Genomic DNA, 18728 nt, shown 5'->3' on the forward strand with positions numbered 1-18728 from the left:
CTAATTGTGATTTAGCTAAAACAAATGTTTAAATACATGAAAATAAGCAGACTTTCACCTGATTGTAATACTAAATTGAAGTACTATAGGAAAGAACATGTTTGATTAATTTCCTGTTTTATACTTACATTAAAAATGTATCTAGATCCTTATGAAATATATGGACCACAGGCCTTTGTAGTTATTCTTCTTTCCCTTTGGCTTTTTTTTTTCCTTAATGTTCACTGTGAAAAAAGGAGTTTCTTTGAAATTTTCTGCACCCAGGCTTCCATAGGAAAATCCTTTCATAATGCGATGGTGGAATCCTGCCACCTAGTGAAAATTTCAAACATCAGGAATGAAGCATGAAACGGGAGAAAGCAGAAATTTTTAGAACTGAAAAGTTCCTCAGAGATTCCCACTTCAACCCGCTAATTTGAGATGAGGAAAGAACCCTGAGAGGTTAAGTAACTTGCCTCCGGTCTTTGGTCTTCGGCTTGGAACTGGCAGAGTGATTAAAGGGTACGGAAAGGTGGTTGGTTTCACTGTGTTTCTTTAGGAGTGAATGGCAGCCAACATCAGACAAAATATTAATGTCTAATTCAGCGTATACAGAATTCATGAGACTGAAGTGGATTTGTCCCGGGTCTAGAATAGCCGTCGGCTGGCTCCCATTACTGAGATTTGGGTCCTAATTCCAGCTCTGATCTAACTTGCAGCCGGGCCTGAGACAGATCACCCTTCCTGATTCATCTGATGTGTGTGTCTTTGTGTGTGTGTGTGCAAAGGGAGAGAGAGACAAAGATTTTGAGTGGGGTGGGAAAAGGAGAGAAGTACGGTGGAAACTGGACTCTACCATTAGTGAGGTTCTATGTTGCTCGAGTTTTCTACAGCCCTATTAGTGTACAGTTTTAGAATCATTTGCCTACCAGTTAAAATGTGGGGACAGGAGTGGCTAGAAGCTGTGATTCCTGGTGGCTCTTTCATAGCCAGACCTACAGAATAGAATGGGTTCTCCCGACTTCTTGATGTGCTTATTTCAAAGTGGAACCACTGTGTGATTTTTTTGAAGAACTGAAGCAAATTGCTAGTGAAGGGTGTTTTGGAGGTGCTCCTCTGCTGATAGCATCTCTATTACCAGGATTCAAAGAGGCTATTAGTCTGTATGAGGATCAAGAAATTTAGTCCTGCTCTCCCCCCATCTCTCCTAAAATACCCAGGAAATATATTTTTGGTTTTAAAAAGATCATTATATTAAAGCATCGGGATGTTTGCTTTAATTTTTTAGTTTGTGTTGCTATAAAGTTACTGATTTTAAAATATTATGAAGGCACCTGGATGTTTGCCTTAATTATAGTATGTGTGTGTGTGTGTGTGTGTGTGTGTGTGTGTGTGTGTGTGTGTGTAAAAGAGAGAGAGGGATAGAGAGAGAGAGAGAGAGAATAATCTATAGTTTTTTGCCATATGTAAAAGTGACCAGAGAGCCTTCTGAAGAAGGTATAATTTCTAAATTTCTTTGGCAATGCCCACTTTTCTTGGTCTGGTTTTATATTTAATTAAAACTTATTATATTTAATTTCTTATTACTAGCATTATTTGTTCCCAAAAACCCTTGGAACAAAGTGCTTGTCAATTTCTACGTTATCAAGGCCATGGCCTCACTGGAATCACTGTTTTTCACTCAAAACATTAAGTCAACTCAATTCTACTAAAGGTCTCTCATTGAGATCAAGGTGAAGTGTATGTTGCTTGGCATAGATTTTCTTCTTTTCCAAGGACTGGTTAAAACTTATTAGAGCCAAGTTACCTCCAAGTAGGAGGATGAAGAGAAAAGAGACAGAAAGGCTGAGTAGGGGATGGTTGCTGGCAAACAAAATGCTCACAGTTTTGAAGAACATGCAGAAGAATAGTTTGGAAACTGAAGAGATTATTTTCAAAAAAAAGAAATTTTCACACAGTGCTTAAATCATGCCCCTTAAAATGGGTGTGCTACAAAGCTGCTCTTTAGATAACAACAAATTTTTGGCTCGTTGTAAATATCTAGTGTTTAGATTTTCAATAATTCTATATAGAATGAAAATCTAGCAAGCTGAAATAGCAAAAGAAAAACTAGTCTAATATTTTTAGAAAAAGAAAAAAAGTAATTCTAATATTATTAAGAATGATCAGAATTTAATAGCGTTATAATTCCCAGTAAATATCCTTCTAGTGACATGTTTAGTCATTTTTGAAAGATATTCAAATGTTTTTAGTATTTGGCTCGCTGGCTGAACTGTAGGTGAACCCCATCTTTTAAAGATCACTAACAGAAATATCAATAATAAAAATTTTCATTGACATTGAAGCTCAAGGCCATAAAATTCTGCTTTGTTTTCAAGATAAATAGAATTTCTAAAAGGCCCTAAATAATCAATAACATTGCCCTAGTTTTTAAATGTTTATATATCTTTTAGTTTCTGTTCTAAATATATGTGGTGAGAAGCAAACATTTCTAATACAGAGTCATAAAACAGTACTCTTGCAAGGTATATTTCCAAGACATCATCCACAGAAACAAATTTATTCAGACATAATTACAACATAAAACCCCATTGTGTCTGTGCAGATGTCCTTATGAAAAGTATGTTAGCACTTTTATTTTACAAAACTGTCTTATTTGGAACATCTACTTACATGGCTATGTCCCTGGACATACTCTTGGAAAATCACTTTGGAAAATCTCCACATAAAGAAATGGGGAGAAATTTTTGTTTTGCAAACAAATCTTATGAATGATTCAGAAATAACTCACATTTTGAGAATCATGAACAAAAAATGTTTAGACTGTTTATTCTTTACATGTTTTAATGGTTAGAAATGGGGAACTTCCCTGGTGGTGCAGTGGTTAAGAATCCGCCTGCAAATGCAGGGTACACGGGTTCGAGCCCTGGTCCGGGAAGATCCCACATGCCGCGGAGTAACTAAGCCCGTCGCGCCACAACTAGTGAGCCTGCGCTCTAGAGCCCGTGAGCCACAACTACTTTAGCCTGCGTTCCTAGAGCCCGTGCTCGGCAACGAGATAAGCCACCACAATGAGAAGTCCAGGCACTGCAGCGAAGAGTAGCCCCCCTAGCCACAACTAGAGAAAGCCCGCACACTAGCAACGAAGACTGAATGCAGCCAAAAATAAAAAAATAAATCTATTTAAAATAAAGAAATGGAAGCTTTCCTCAAAAGTATAGACCACTATGGTACTTATTAAAATGAATTTTAATCCAGTTTCAAATAACTTTATTAAAATTTAGATGACAAATTACAATCATCCATTTTATGAGGCAAGGTGGATTTAATGATTCTCATCTATTATTGTATATCCTCTCTTTAAACATTTGAATAAAAGTATTTAGGCAAAGCACATTCAAATACATAATTCATATCCCTTAGTGACATCAGTGAGGTATCTAAAATGTTTCAGATAGAATAATTCAAGAAACATAGCTATTTCTAAAGGGAAAATAGGAAAGATTTTGATGTTTAAATATGTATATTTCAGGATAAATGCTCCTTACTACAAATGGAAACCTAGGAACATCTTTATTAGTAAATATGGCTGATCACTTAATATTTATTGATTTTTTTGAGCACTTTTTAGAAATTCTAAAAATAGCTATGCTTATAGAAATCCGTGCACACTAGCTAAATCTATTAAGCAGATGTTACATAAAATTTTTATTTTAGAATTGCATGTTTTAAGACAGATCATTTGTTGAAGGACAATGAGATAAAATAATGACTATGACTATGCATGAACCTTGCCATTATCTAGACATAGTCCATATGTAGCTCGCATTTATCAGGCCCTTGTCATATGCCAGGAAATGTTCCAGGTGCATCCCTGGTAGGATGTCTTCCTTGTCAGTGCAGTTGCTGGCCTGCCTAGTGCCTATGTGAACAGTGGGATGGGGGTAGGGAGAGGAAGGTGGGGGGAATAAAACTGGAGAAAGATGCAGGAGGGAAAAGGAGAGAGAAAAAGAGAAACAGAGAGAGAATGAATGGGAACCTGTCCATTTAGTAAGGCAAGGATCCTTGCATTTCCCATGGATGAACGAATATCACAGAAAGTCATTGGCAGGACTTGAGCCATCTTGCTTGGCCTACCCAGAAAGGCCAAGCTCTTAGCCAGGGGCTGGCAGGAACAAGCTGGCATTGGGGGCTTGGAAGGGCTAGAGAAGTGCTGGACAGGAGCCCTATTTCCTGTGTTAGGGAACTATGCAGGGCAAAGCCCTCCAGGGCTCCTAGAAGGAACCACACAAGTGTCCCCGCATTTGGACACCAGCTGCAGAGAGGACAGTGATGGCCGCTCAACATTAACCAGAGAAGCACAAAAACCAAGAAAGAGAGAAATGCCACCTCATTCAGTTATGAATAAATAGATCTACCTTCCCCCTCCTTCTCCAGCCTTCCTTCCTGCCTTCAACCTGGGAGGAGTGGGTGGGAGGCTGGTAAAGAGCAGACAGCACTTTCCTCCTCTTGCCAAGCCCTGGAGCCACAAGCCAGCCACCGTGCTTAGGGAGAGAGATTAGAGTTAGGTGTTAGATCAAGCTGTAATCGGACTAGACCGTTTTAATAACCAAAAGCCACCAGAAATGCATGGGATCTCACCAAAGTATTATTAAGGGAGGGATTTGGTTTTATAATAGTAGTCAAAAGCAGTTACTGGAAGAAATAAAATAGTTTCACATTTATAACAGAATGATAGGCACTCCTCAAAAACATCAGTTCCATCATACAGGTTCATATTATCAATCACACATACTTGATGTGTGTTAGATTGAAAACTTATCACCAACTCATATGACTTCCATTGATCATGTTGAAGCTATTGTTTCCAGGTAGAATGCATGAAAATCTGACTTTGAGCTTAATGAAATGTAAACTACTTCTTTTTCCTTTTCTTCTTCTTTTGTTGAATGTGAATCAGTACTTTATAACCTGGGATGCATTTCGTTATTAGGCAGATGCATACCTTTGGTTAAGTCTAAAGAGGTGTTTCTTGAACACCTATTTCTTGAACACCTATTAGAGGCTAGAACTCTCAAGTTAGAAGTACTCTGAACTTTTATTGGGTATAAAGGTGATTGGTTTTTTTTAAAAATAAATTCATACTGCAAATTCCAAAAGTCAGTATGTAATATCATTGGGACATACACATTATACCTAACTGGATAATATTTGCATATTTTTCATGGTAATGGTTTTAAAAGACAGGTCAGCTTCCAAAATAATTTAGCTCCCTCTGTTAGTTAATGTATTCAGGAATATAAGCTAATTTTTATATTTAGCTACAAATACTTCATTTGTTTATCCTACAATCGTCTTAGTGGGTTAACATATATGATCTCCTTTGATACTGGTGGGGTAGACAAAGTTTTATTATGCTCAGTTTATAGATAAAAAAACTGATTATGAAAAAAATTATTTGAAAAAAATCTTATATAAAACAGCCTTAAGTCAAATATGATTCTTTCCCTCTAGCAGGGGCATCATATCACTCTGCATCATCCTGGATAAGAGAACAGGATATCATTTAGTAATGCTGAACATTGCAGTGACTTCGATACAGAATTGTATCAGAATGTCACCAATCTAAGATTTGATCTTTAAAAGCATTTGTAATGATTTCTTCTTTTAATGGGCCTGAGGGCCCATTAGGGGTTTTTATAATCTTCCTGTAACGATTACAGGAAACGCATCTCTGAGCTAACGTGCAATGAGAGACAAGACTGGAAAGGGAACTGGTTTACTTGTAAATAAACCTGAAAAATATATGGACTCCAAAATGTTTATTAACAGATTCATGATGAAACTAAATGCCATGAGGTTTTTGTAAAAGGAAATGGAGAATTCCTGCATCGGCTTCATTAAATAATCTGAAAGAGTAAACAACTTCATGAAGTTAAAAGCTCATCTGAGAAACAGATATAACATTTGCTCTTTGGGGAATATTTCATTGTTTGACCACCTCAGTGAGAACATATTTACAGTATTGAATTATCTTAGGCACTTAATTTTTCTGAATTATTTACCATTCTTTTCTTATTATTAAAAAGCAGAAATGGCCGCATTCTCAACAAACTGTTATCTTCAAAGTCTTTGTGAAATCCATTGGCATGTGGCAGATCATCAGCGATAGTAGATATAGTTTTGTGTTATGACGGTCTGGATGTAGTTTTCCTTAACTTGTGTATAAATCTGGTGTGTTTCAGATAAAGTACTAAAAAATGTGGTGGATTTACTCTTTGAAACATTATAAATGAAAGATTGTGTCACTTGATTATGTAACAAATAGTTTTCCTATCCATTGGTTTTTGGTTTTTTATAATCTTACTCACCCAAGACTAGCTTCTCCACTTTTCTTTGGAAGCAGTGTGGGTACTGCACTGATAAAACAATGTAGTGGATGACTTTTCCTGAACAGAACTATGTGTTTGTGTTCTATCTGATCCTACTTAGGCAATACTCCTTCCTTTATCAAAACTTACCTGGCTTGGATTTCACCGTTTTAGGACACAGATTATTTTTTCCAGAAAAAATCTATAATAATGTTCAGAGTATCATTTTCCTCCCAACATCTTATTGCCTTCTGGAGATAATTTTAAGAAACTCATATTAATGTTTACTGGGTGCTGGACAATTCTTTGATCACCTTTTAAATATAATGGAGAACCCTGTGAGGTTACCCCCATTTAAGATCCCCATTACAGAGGCAGAAAGTGGTTAAGTGACTTCCTTGGGTCACACAGGTAGGTAGGGGCAGACCTGGGGTTCACCCAGTTTGACTCTGGGGTTTGTCTTCTAAGCTCCTACACACATTTTGGGGTTTAGTGTAGTTTGAACAGCCAGTTAAGAAGGGAAGAAAGACCTCAACAGACCATGGTGGAAAGATTTTTGTAGTCCCATAAACTACACCTACTTCTTCTATTCTGACTTTAAGTATATTTTCACTAATTTAAATTAGTGTCAGATCACTATTTGAAACTTTTGTTTCTGGAACAAATAATTTAGGAAATGAAATAGAAACAGACTAGAAACTTTCATAATTCTGTCTTCTGAAGGATAGATTTAAAATTTTTTTTCTAATCAGATTTCCCATGTCTTCTTAACAAATATGACATGCTACTTTATTATTATTATTATTTGTTTTTGTCTTTGGCTGTGTCTGCAGATTACGGGATCTTAGTTCCCTGACCAGGGATTGAACCCAGGCCACGGTAGTGAAAGTGCCAAGTCCCAACCACTGGACCACCAGGGAATTCCATGCTACTTTATTTTTTATTTATTTATTTTGAATTTTATGTATTTTTTTATACAGCAGGTGCTTATTAGTTATCCATTTTATATATATTAGTGTATATATGCATGCTACTTTATTTTTGAAGCAAAAATTTTCTAGCAGTAGGACCATGTTTGAGAATTTTACCCTGTAGCTTAAGACACATTAAAGGGGTATGAAACCAACGCACTGAGGTGGAAACTGGCGGTACTGAATTTACCTTCTCAGTAGCTCACTCACTTCCTGCTCGGTGTGCTACTCCCACTCCTTCAGCTCAGGCCTTCACTAGCTGTCTCTTCGATAACTACCTTGGCCTTTTAGCTGTCTCCCTGCTTTGGGTTTCACATTTCTCAGGTTCATGATACAGAGAGCTGCCAGAGAGATTGTTCTAAATCACCTGTTATACCACTTCTAAAAATACTTCAAAGTCTCCCCATCATATCATCAAAATAACCATAACATTAAAAAAAATCTCTGTACAGTTAAGTGCTTTATGTATTATATCATTCACAGTAGGCTTAACTATCCTTTTTTTCACAGATGGGAAAACTGAGCCTTAGAGAAGTTAGGTGAATAACTAAGGTTGTAAAGCAGGTCCAGGCAGGCCTAGGACAGAGGCCAGTTGGACACCAAAGTGCATGCTCTGAACGACCCCCTGCACTCCCGATATCACATGCTTTATAGATTCCAGTATATATTAAATGTGAGTTTTTATTCAATTAACCATATTGATGATATCCTGCAGCACTTTTGCACTTTTGTCTTCCATTTATTTTGCTTCTCTCTTCAATGTAACTTTCCTACAAATAATGTACTGAATGAATTTTATGTGAGGCACTTCATAACCTACCCTAGAATCTTTTCTTTGTTAATCCCTGTTAAGGCGGCTACTTCATCAGTGGTTTTATTTACATTTTTCCCATAAAACATTGATTTTTTTTTAAATTAAAGAATTCGTTTATTTTGAGAACTTATCTCCAGTATTTTTCTGTATCGGCTCTCCAAAGGAGTAGTTCTTCATCTATTTCAGTGTTGAAATGGAATCAAGAAAATACTGTAGGCTGGGATATACCAGAAACATATATTCTTTTATTTAACTTTACAGCAAAACTCCTCCAACATGTAGGTTGGTCTAATTTTATTTCTAGCAATTTCCCGGTTTTTCTTTACATCTTCAACAATATTTGCTGATAAAAAATATATCTCGGTTTGTTGCCATATTGTATTATTTTAACCATTTTAAAATGCATCCATGAGACGCTTTCTAAACATTATCATTTGGTTTAATTCTGTAATGCTTTAAATCGAGTATTGCCTGACTTCAACCACTGTTAAAAAAAAAAAACAAATCTGGAAGTTTTTCATGCTCTGGATGCTTGGTTATGAAATATCTTAGTCCTGACTACTTCATACTAACACTAGCTGATATCATAGAGCACAATAAAGCAAAAGTTCCTCTCTGACAACAGTGGATATAAATCCGTATTCCAAATAGTGTTCTTGGTAATTTTGAATATTTTACCAACCTGTCACATATGATTAAACAGTAATGGTGTTTAATCTCGCTACATGGCTGATGAAGAGTTTCTGAAGGAATATATATCTTTTTCTCTTGTGCCTGAAATGTAGATGTTATCTTTAATCAATAGCTGCCTTTCAGGAATATTTTTAACTTGTGTCATTTTGTGAGGGTTAAAACTAGATAATAACATGGAAATTCATTTAATCAAGCACCGTAAAACATAATATATTGCAAGACAATGAACACATGAGGAAGCCTCTTTCCCCTCTGCCGTGTTAGGAGCCCCTGTCCCCTGCTCGGTGGCGTCACCTCAAGTACTGTATGAAACTCATAACTATCTGGACCAGACTGGACCAGGGTACTGGTGTCAATCCATATATGAAAGTGGATTAAACATTAGTTAGAGCTCCTTCTCATTTTTTAGTTGAAAATAAAAGTCCATGGGAGTTCCAGTTGGCTTGGCAGATAATGGGGGAAGTCTTCCAGGCATAGGGCACTACAAGTACAAGAGCCCTGGGACAGAAGCATGCTTGGCACATTCAAGGAACTGTGAAGACGCCAGTGTAGCTGGCACACATTTCCATGAGAAATTGCTATAAGAAGTCCAGTCTTTCACAGTGATAAATATGAAAAACTCTCTCCTGGGAACCCTGACCATGCCGTTATGTTCCCATCATTAGATGATTAACATACTGGTCCTAGAGAATGACTTTGAGCTGTTTTCTTCATAGTTCCTCTTCATCCCTTTCAGTTTTTCATAATGTAACAGCCTACTGGCCGGTCTTTAGAACACTTTATTTAAATGAATTATTACTACCGCTTCTTGTGTAGATGTTTGGTTAAAAATTCTATTAACCTTTCCTCTTCCTCTGACATTGATTCTCCCAGTGAGAGAAGAAGAATTTAAGGAGTGTCAAATAGAATTTGATACATAGATCCTGTTTATTTTGACTTCAGTGTCAGACCTAGAGCAAAGAATTTTATTATATTTTCTAGTTTGTCTTAATTTCATTTCTCCTTCAAAAAAGAGATGATCTTATTTAGATATTATTTGGAAACTGACCCATTGAAAGGATACGAGCATTTTAATGCTGGCTACCACTTACCGTGTAGGTTTAAACACATTTTTCTGAGCCTCAGTTTCCTTATCTGTAAAATAGCATACTATGTAATGGAATTGCTGTTTTTATAGATAAAAAAATGTCACCAGTTTTACAGGTGAGGAATCTGAGATCCAAGGAATCAGTTAATAATATGTCTTGTGATACTTTTAAGTTATACATTTCACAAGGCCAAATAAAATGATTGTCCCTCTTAAAAATAGTACAGATTTTTTTTCTATTGGAGTATAGTTGATTTACAGTATTGTGTTGATTTCTGCTGAGTACAGATTTTTAAAAGGAAAATACCTCAAGCCATGAAGAATTATTTGCCTATATTTATGTTGAGCTCTGTTTAAAGCAAGTAAACTCTGACTCTTTCAATCATATTAGTCTCTGGGCTTCAGTTCTCTCATTTATAAAATGGGGATAGTGTTAACACCTAGCTCCAAGGATTGTTCTCAGGGTTGGAAATTGAGCATGCAAATTACTTAACACACAGGAAACATTCAAGGGTTTTTAAAAATTACTGCTATCACATTTGTGGTTATTCTAATTTTATTTAACCAACCTTTATAAAATTGAAGGGTTATCTGCCGTCTTCCTTGCAATGCCTTTTGAGATCCGGATCTCAGTATTGTAAGAAGGGCTTCTGCAGTCCTCAGGATCTCTCCCTGTGAGATGGCATGTAATGGTTTCAGAATGTGGCCTTATGTTCACTCAGTAAGCCATCGCCCTTTCATTGGAAACAGCATATGGAAATCATCACAAAGAGAAGGAATCATTTCAAGTGCTTTGAAAATATAAAAGAAAAATAAATTGTCCCTGGTAAGTAAATATAGGATGCTAATCTCTGAATAGTCAGGAAAACTCTGTGCCAGGGCCTTTGGGGAAGGCTAATGAGCATTTCAGTCCCTCCCCCCAACCCCCAACTCTTGTCTTCTAAATTAGAAGTTGTTACTATATAAGGCTGCTTTTTCTAAGTAAATGATAGTAGTTAAACTCTGTGTATTTTTAGCTTTTCAAACAGTGGAAAGTTATTTTCATCAGTCAAGATCAAGCTAAAATGAAAAAGTTTGTGAAAGGCTTAGGCCTTGGGAGTCAGGTACTACCGTAGCAGTCACCTTTATTTTTATTTCTTTCATGAAAAACATAACATTTTCCATTGGATGGTGCTCAGCATGACGGATATTAGATTGAATTGTGTAAATATTACATTACATGTATGGCCTGCTGCAGGGAGTCAAAACGCAGTGACCCATTTTCAGGTCTCCAATCTTTTGGCCGCCTGCCTGCCAGATGGGGAAATGTTGATCAGAACAATTTCATCCTGAGGCAGAGCTGCAATCTGGGAGAGAAAGCTCATCGCTGTCTGCTTCTTCTGTGCCAAAATGACCATGTAGCTTCATGTTGAGTGAGTTACCAAGGGTTTCCTTCAGCTGCAGGCGCAGGACTGAGAGTAGACACAAATTCAATTAAGGATCCCATTATGATGTCTTCCATTCTGTTTTTTATTACCCTCAACTTCTCTTACCCTCTGTTTCTTTTTCTTATTTGAGAAGGAAAATTCCTTCTTCTCTGTCTTCACTGCCCCCATTCTCTTAATTCTCATTCTTTATCTATAAAGAATCTCTATTCTTTTTATGCCTCTCTTTCCACCATAGCTTCCTAAGCAAGACACCTAATCTGATGTTGCCTTATCTGCAGAAGAAAAAAGGAATGATATCATGCGTGCGTGCGTGTGTGCGTGTGTGTGTGTGTGTGTGTGTGAGTGAGAGAGAGAGAGAGAGAGAGAGAGAAAGTTCTGCATACATCTCTCTTTCTTAATTGATTTTCATGGAAAGATAAAAACATGCTGGATTTTTTGATTCAGAGCTGAGATGAACAAGTATGGAGAATTACTTTCCAGGAGTGTGTTTCCACAGTCCAGGCCTTCTCTCATAGAAACTCCTTTTCAAGGTTTTTAAGGCCCTTTGCCTCCTATCGCTGTCTCTGGTCTGAGCAGCTTGCTTCTTCCGGGGAGGCTGTTCTCATTTTCTCCTGAACTTGACATGTTAATTCTTCTCCCAGGTCTCTATGACTTTGCCCATGATCTTTTCTGCAATGGAATGTTTATATTTATTTCTCCCAGGCACATAGTAGGTATGCAATGAAGACTATTATTTTTTAATTGACTGATTAATAATGATTCTCCTTTTTAATTTAGTAAGGGATAAAATTGCATTCAGTTGAAAGCAAGTACACATTGTTTGAGGAAGTTCATAAATTTTATCAGAAGTTTGAAGGATAAATGTTTTGAATGATAAGAATAAATGAGCGGTTCAGAATCTGTATCAAAGGCAAGTAGGAGCCAGAACATGATTCTGCCACAGGATTAAAGAAGAGGGTAAAGGGCAGGGAGAAGGGGACTGGGATGGCACAGCATGAAACAAGGGCATTCTTCCTTTAGAAGTACTCACACTATGGTCAAACCACGGCTCTTACTCAGCCCCCAGGCTCCTGGAGCTAGGGTAGCAAAGAGTGACTTCAGACCACAGTATGCCTTCCTATTTTGTACTTAGCAAACAAATATTATTGTTTTGATAGAGCTAAAGGCTATGATAAAGAAGCTTGTTTCTCATTGGTATTTCTAGTTTAAAAATTTGCATTTTCCACACTTATATTGTCACCTTACTCTTTGAAAGCATGAGCCTAGCTCTTGGCATCTTCTAAAACAGTGCTCTTCAAGGTGAATGACATACACATATGTGTGACTAGGTACTTAAGCCATATTCTTATTAAAAGGTTGTTGAATAAATGAATGAGTAAATGTATATCTTTTATTCTTTTGTGTGAGAATGGCAACTACTGAAAAGCCTGATTATGCTGAAGCTTTATCTGATGCTTTTTTAATGAGCAATTTGTTTAAAGGGTAATTAGAAGAGTGATATATATGCTTTATATGTGTGTGTGTTCCTATTTTTATTAGATATTATGTAGTTACCAGATGCCAATTCAAGAGGTTCAGTGAAAAGACCATTGATTGGACTGGAAATCAGGAGGCGTGAATTTTAGGCATTGGTCTAACTTGACTTTACTCTGTGACCTTAACTAAAATTGTCTGACTCAATTCCTCTATTTATAAAAGGAAAGATTTAGAATATGTAATTTTAAGGTTCCTTTTAGCTAGGGTCTATTTTAAATCAAGAAGATAAAAGATGAGGGACTTTCCTGGTGGCGCAATGGTTAAGAATCCGCCTGCCAACGCAGGCGACACAGGTTCGATCCCTGGTCCAGGAAGATCCCACATGCTGCAGAGCAGCTAAGTCCATGTGCCACAACTACTGAGCCTGTGCTCTAGAGCCCACGAGCCACAACTACTGAAGCCTGCACGCCTAGAGCCCGTGCTCCGCGACAAGAGAAGCCACCGCAATGAGAAGCCTGTTCACTGCAATGAAGAGTAGCCCCCACTCTCTGCAACTAGAGAAAGCCTGCATGCAGCAACGAAGACCCAACGCAGCCAAAAATAAATAAATAAATAAATAAATATTTTTTAAAAAAAGGTAAAAGATGAAAGAAAACACCCATGAATGGTCATATTTTCTCTGTTAACTTGAAAAATAAAGCAGTGTTTTCTGGAAGGGCATTTCTTTATACAGCATTTTTATCGGACTTTAATTCTCATTTCTCCAAACCATAATTTGCAGGACGTATATGTAATAAATAAATAAATAAATAAATGAGTAAAACAAAAACTCTCAAAATGGTATCAATTTAATGTGCTTTTTGGCTAGATTTTACTTTTTTAATGCTTAAAATTGTACTGCAGTGAATTACTACTGAATTCAGCATTTTCTGATTTTTTTTTTTGGTAAATGCTTTATTCTTTCCTTATTATTTTTCTAAATAAAGAGGTAGTTCCCTAGCATACACAAATGTAATCAACATGTTTTTAAAATATCATTAAGAATTCATGGATTTAAATACAATTGATGTTTTTATAAATCTAACTTATTTACTCAAACTCTGGATCTGACATGATTTACAGCCTTTAAGCTTTGTTTTCCTTACCCTACTTAGAAACCCCAGAGAGACGGTGGATAGAGATTATCTCATAGATTAAAACCACTCATTCTGACCTACCTGTTCACTTATAAAACAAATTTTAATTTGACGGAGAAGAGGGAATGTGCTTGATATTCTTCATCTATTCTTTAAACGCCTCTCATTTGTGTAAAATGTGTCAAAGAGAAAAAGGAGATAGTCCTTGGTAAACTTGCACTGGATTAGTTTAGTTCCACATCTTGAAGTGCAGTATTTTGAATCAAATCATGGTTCTTCCTCACAAATGGATTAAAGCCTGTCTTTTAAAAAATAGCTAGAACTGGGCTCCCCTGGTGGCGCAGTGGTTGAGAGTCCGCCTGCCGATGCAGGGGACGCGGGTTCGTGCCCCGGTCCGGGAAGACCCCACATGCCGCGGAGCGACTGGGCCCGTGAGCCATGGCCGCTGAGCCTGCGCGTCCGGAGCCTGTGCTCCGCAACGGGAGAGGCCACAACAAAGAGAGGCCCGCGTACCGAAAAAAAAATAAAAAAAAAAAAAAAAAAAATAGCTAGAACTGAAAATGGCTTTTATTTTTGGATTTTAAAAAATATCTAGAACTGAAAATGGCTTTTATTTTTGGATTATAAAAAATGACACACTGTCATTGTAAAAAAATTCAATTACAGAAAAGGATAAAAATAAAATAAAAATCATACCATCCAGAAATAACACGTTATTAACATTTTGGTGAATGAATCCTCAGTCCCCTCTCTGCACACACAGCAACTTACAGTCATACTTACATTCAACTCCATGTAAAAAGAATGGAACTAAATGTGTTTTCTTATTAAACACACAACATGAGCATCTTTCTGTGTCAATGAATCCTGATTTACATCATCTCTTTAATGACTGCATAGAATTACATCGTATGGATTGACCATAATTTATATAATCCATTCCCTATTAAACATATAAGTTATTTATAATTTTTCACCATTACAAATAGTGTTCATATGAATACTTTTGTATATATAAAATATATCTGTGTGCTTATCTGATCATTCCTATAGAATTAATCCCTAAAAGTAGTCTGAGAGTATGCTATATTTTTTTAGTGAAAATGAAGAGTATCTGAATTAATTTCAGGCCAACTGTTATATGCAAAGAGATATTTTCTTATCATGTACATGTCACTCATTATTATGCTAGTCAGTATAATTCTCTTTGGCTGATAAAATAAGTAAATGTCAAGATCACATAATCTAGGTAACATACTTTCATTCTGAAACATTTAAAAATATTGATAGTGATTTGTAACTTTTAAAAATGTCTTGAAAGAAAAATTTTTGAGAGAAAAAAATTCCCACATGTTCCAGTTCCATTAAATTTCCAGATTGTTTCAAGATAAAAATTTTGTATAAAGATGATCAGTGTCTTAAAAGTAAGGGACAAGGAGGTATTAATGCCTAGGGAATCAGGGTTTGCAGCTTTCCATGGAATTATCAAGATGGTATAGTCAGATAAATCAGAATTTTAAAAACTTATCTTAAAGAAATAATCAAACTCTGATATCTCTCTTTTGAAAGACATGTGAAAATAGGTTGTATACATGATAAAGCCACATACAAAAGTATTGTTATAAATATCATTGTAGTATTGTTTTCTTAGAGTCACAGGGTCAGTTTCAAGAGGAGCCTTCCTTTTAGGAAACACATCATTGAAATTTAGGTCTTAGAATTCTTTTTTTTTTTTTGGTTTTAATTTATTAAAAGTATTGCAAAACCTGTATTTAGTTTTTATTATAGTTTATATAATTTTGTTTTAATATAATTAAAAGTCCCTAACTTGTCTGATATATAATATAAAAGATCATACCTACAGAATATGAAGCATGGAGGAATGACAACCTCTGGTTTACTGTTCAGTTCGCTGGTGCTGCAGAAGGGGTCTTAGACAGACCCAGCAGCCTGGCCTGGAGCAGGGCCCCAGAAGGAATGACTCTGTGCTGAGATGTGCTTCTCAGACAGCCTATAGGCATCAACAAAAAGTACTGGTGATTGTAAATTTGCCCTTAGAGAAGCAGAATATGAAAGATAAAGCTCCTTGTGTTGAAATATCCAAAGGATGGAAACTTACACACCTGGAGACCATCTATTCCATGTGCGTGGCCCTTAGTTTAATTTTGTGGAGGCAATGGGGCTGGTCCTGAGTGAGCCCAAGAGAAAAACATGTCCATGGGATGTCATGACATAGAGTAGGTGACATGTTTGGGTGTGTGGGAGAGGGAAGAGCCTGTGGGAAATGGAGGTGCCTTTTCCCCAGCCTTGCTGGGGTGTGGGCGGGGGACAACCTTTTACTCCAGTAGAGGGAGAGTATGTTGCAGCAGCAGGAACTGTCTTCTGCAAAACTAAGAGTATTAGCTGTGTCAGCGTCCTAGTGACAATGTGTGACACAGTGCTGTGGAAAGGTGTGCTCTGGCCCTTCCTTCTCATACATAGGAGGGGGTGGCAAGGACTGGAGACATTGCAGTTTAACCCCTTGAAGATTTTACAGGTCTCCAGCTTTGTATACAGGAACCTCAACACTCCTAGAAGAGAGGCAGCTTTGTCTTGGAGACTTCTGGAAAGAGTGGTTGATGGGGCAGACATGGGTGGATTATGGACCACACCCATCCTCGGGAAGGCTGCCACATAAGGATGTGAGTGAACTTGTTCCTGAGTATGCAAGAGGAGATAGCAAACTTCTAATTATTAGTGTCCCTGGGGGCATTGTGATTATACGTATATCTATGTGATTTCCAGAGAGCACAGCCTGGGTGCTTATCTCTGACTCTTTCTAGAAGTTGATATCCATATACCAAAAGCTATCTGTAAACTACAAATGAGATGACTCAGCAGTTGCACAATGGCATTTCCTGGTCACTCACAGCATGCTCCTGGTCTCTCCCATTTGTGGAAGACAGATGATGTGAACATGATTCCCCACCCCCCATTTTTTGGTTTTCCATTTCCAGAGCCTGTGTTCTGCAGTGACCCCCAAATCATTAATCTAGCTGAAATGCTGAACGTTCTCAGGTTCCTTCTGTGTTGCTGCTTTTCATCTAGAGTCTGTCTTTGCATCAACCCATGTTGCTGTTTTTCACTGTTGTTTTAGCTCTAAAGGTTGCTGCAGGTGCAGAGAGAAACCCTGACTTTGTAGCCCCAAACGCTTCCTTTGAACCAGTTCCTCCTTATGATAGGATGGCCTTATGGCAAATGATGCTGTGGAGAATGCAGACGCCATCACTCAACTTGGCTTTTCCTTTTCTGTGCTGAGACTTTGTTCTTCTTTCTGTCCCTTAATTTGCTTTTGACCTTGCCGAACATGCCTCTGCTCGTATCTAAAAGAGGAGTGTTGCACTGGGGATTTCCGTTTTCACAACACTCAAAATCACTTAATCTTCATGAGCACAAATGCTTAGATATTACTTGTTTAATTTTGTGAATGTGTTTATGGGAAATAATGGTGTTTCTAAGTACTGCCAGTTTCTGCTAATTGATAGGATAGACAGGGGAAACTGCTTCACTGACCTCCAAAAAAAAAAGAGAGAGAGAAGAATGCTTTTAGGGACCAGGGCTTTAGAAGATTTTGACTACCTCTAAGCATTTCATAGAAAAGCAATATTGTTTAAAAGCTTAGCTTGTGGGTGGATGTGTGTGGGAGGAGGTAGGGGAACCCAGTCCAATAGGTCATTTTAAGCTAGGTTAGAGGAACACAGCACCAGAACACATCTTTCGTTCTTATCTTACCCAGCCATTTTTTTCCTAACAATCCTTCAAAGTTTAGTTCAGTCCAGTTGTTTTCATGAATCTCTCCCCAAACAAAATATGAGTACTTTAGTCTCTAAAACTGTCAATGCCATGTATTGTCAATGCCCAAGCATTTGGTGCTTAATCATATACTGCTAATGTATTTGATGTTTCATAAGTGTGAGTTTTTGACAAAGAAAATGCTAAGTTCCTTAAAGGCAGGGAGTATATTTTGCATTTCTTTTATCTGATGGTTTCTTGCACATAAGAGACCCTCAGTAAATACCCAGGAGATCTATTCTGGATTTTCCTATGCATTGTCTGTCCTTTAGTCCCTTTACTACTGAGTACCCCCTTTACTGTAATATGGATGAAGGAAAAATAAGAAAGTATTTTGATTTTAGAAAAATCTAAAGGATACAAGGATGGAATTTTGAGGCAAATTTATTTTCGAATTATATGGATTTCAGTTCATTTTTTGCTATCCTTGGTTCTATTATCATGGATAATTGGGAAATGCCTGTGTTATACTTGCATGAAATATCTTGGGTATCTATTATTATGAATCAGTTACATAGTCCTTGTCTGCTTCTCTCTTATAAACTTCAGATGTATGTCTGAGATGAATTCAGTCTTTGTTTTCCCGCCTTCACCACTTGTTTTTCTGTTGAATCTAGTCACCTTTCAAGTAGCTGGAGTGGAAATATCAATATGTTCTCTGGTGCCTGATACTTTGTTCTTTCTTTTATTGTTTTATTTTCTTTGTGCATTCATGAAAGTGTCTTGGCGCGTTCCTATGATAACATTAAAAACTCTACACGCTTTATCTATAGTTTCCATGAAATTTCTGTCAGAATCAAAGGAAAACTCTTTGCCTGAGAAGTCATAATGAGGTCTCGCCTTGTCACCATCATGGAAGGGGTTAAGAGTTGACTAACATTTGGAAGCTCTTTAGGTCATTAATTCTAGGAGTTGAGATGAGACATGTACTAAAAATCATTGT

At 37.1% G+C, this 18728-nt stretch overlaps 1 protein-coding gene and 1 long non-coding RNA gene across 2 annotated transcripts in view; one reads left to right on the forward strand and one right to left on the reverse strand.

Moving 5' to 3' along the window:
• LOC113619054 (uncharacterized) overlaps nt 1-18728 on the reverse strand; it is a 164753-nt gene that overhangs the window by 36655 nt on the left and 109370 nt on the right. The window contains exons 13-14 of the long non-coding RNA XR_003432261.1: nt 10485-10706; nt 129-312 (exon numbers count right to left, since the gene is read on the reverse strand). This is a non-coding gene — a long non-coding RNA (uncharacterized LOC113619054). The remainder of the gene's footprint in view (nt 1-128; nt 313-10484; nt 10707-18728) is intronic.
• The window catches only part of SYNPO2 (synaptopodin 2), a 169341-nt gene that overhangs the window by 1208 nt on the left and 149405 nt on the right, over nt 1-18728 (forward strand). The window lies entirely within an intron of this gene.

Source organism: Aethalodelphis obliquidens, unplaced genomic scaffold (genome assembly GCF_003676395.1).
Source record: "Aethalodelphis obliquidens isolate GAN/ISIS:26980383/991018 unplaced genomic scaffold, ASM367639v1 scaffold6, whole genome shotgun sequence".
Lineage (NCBI taxonomy): Eukaryota > Metazoa > Chordata > Mammalia > Artiodactyla > Delphinidae > Aethalodelphis > Aethalodelphis obliquidens.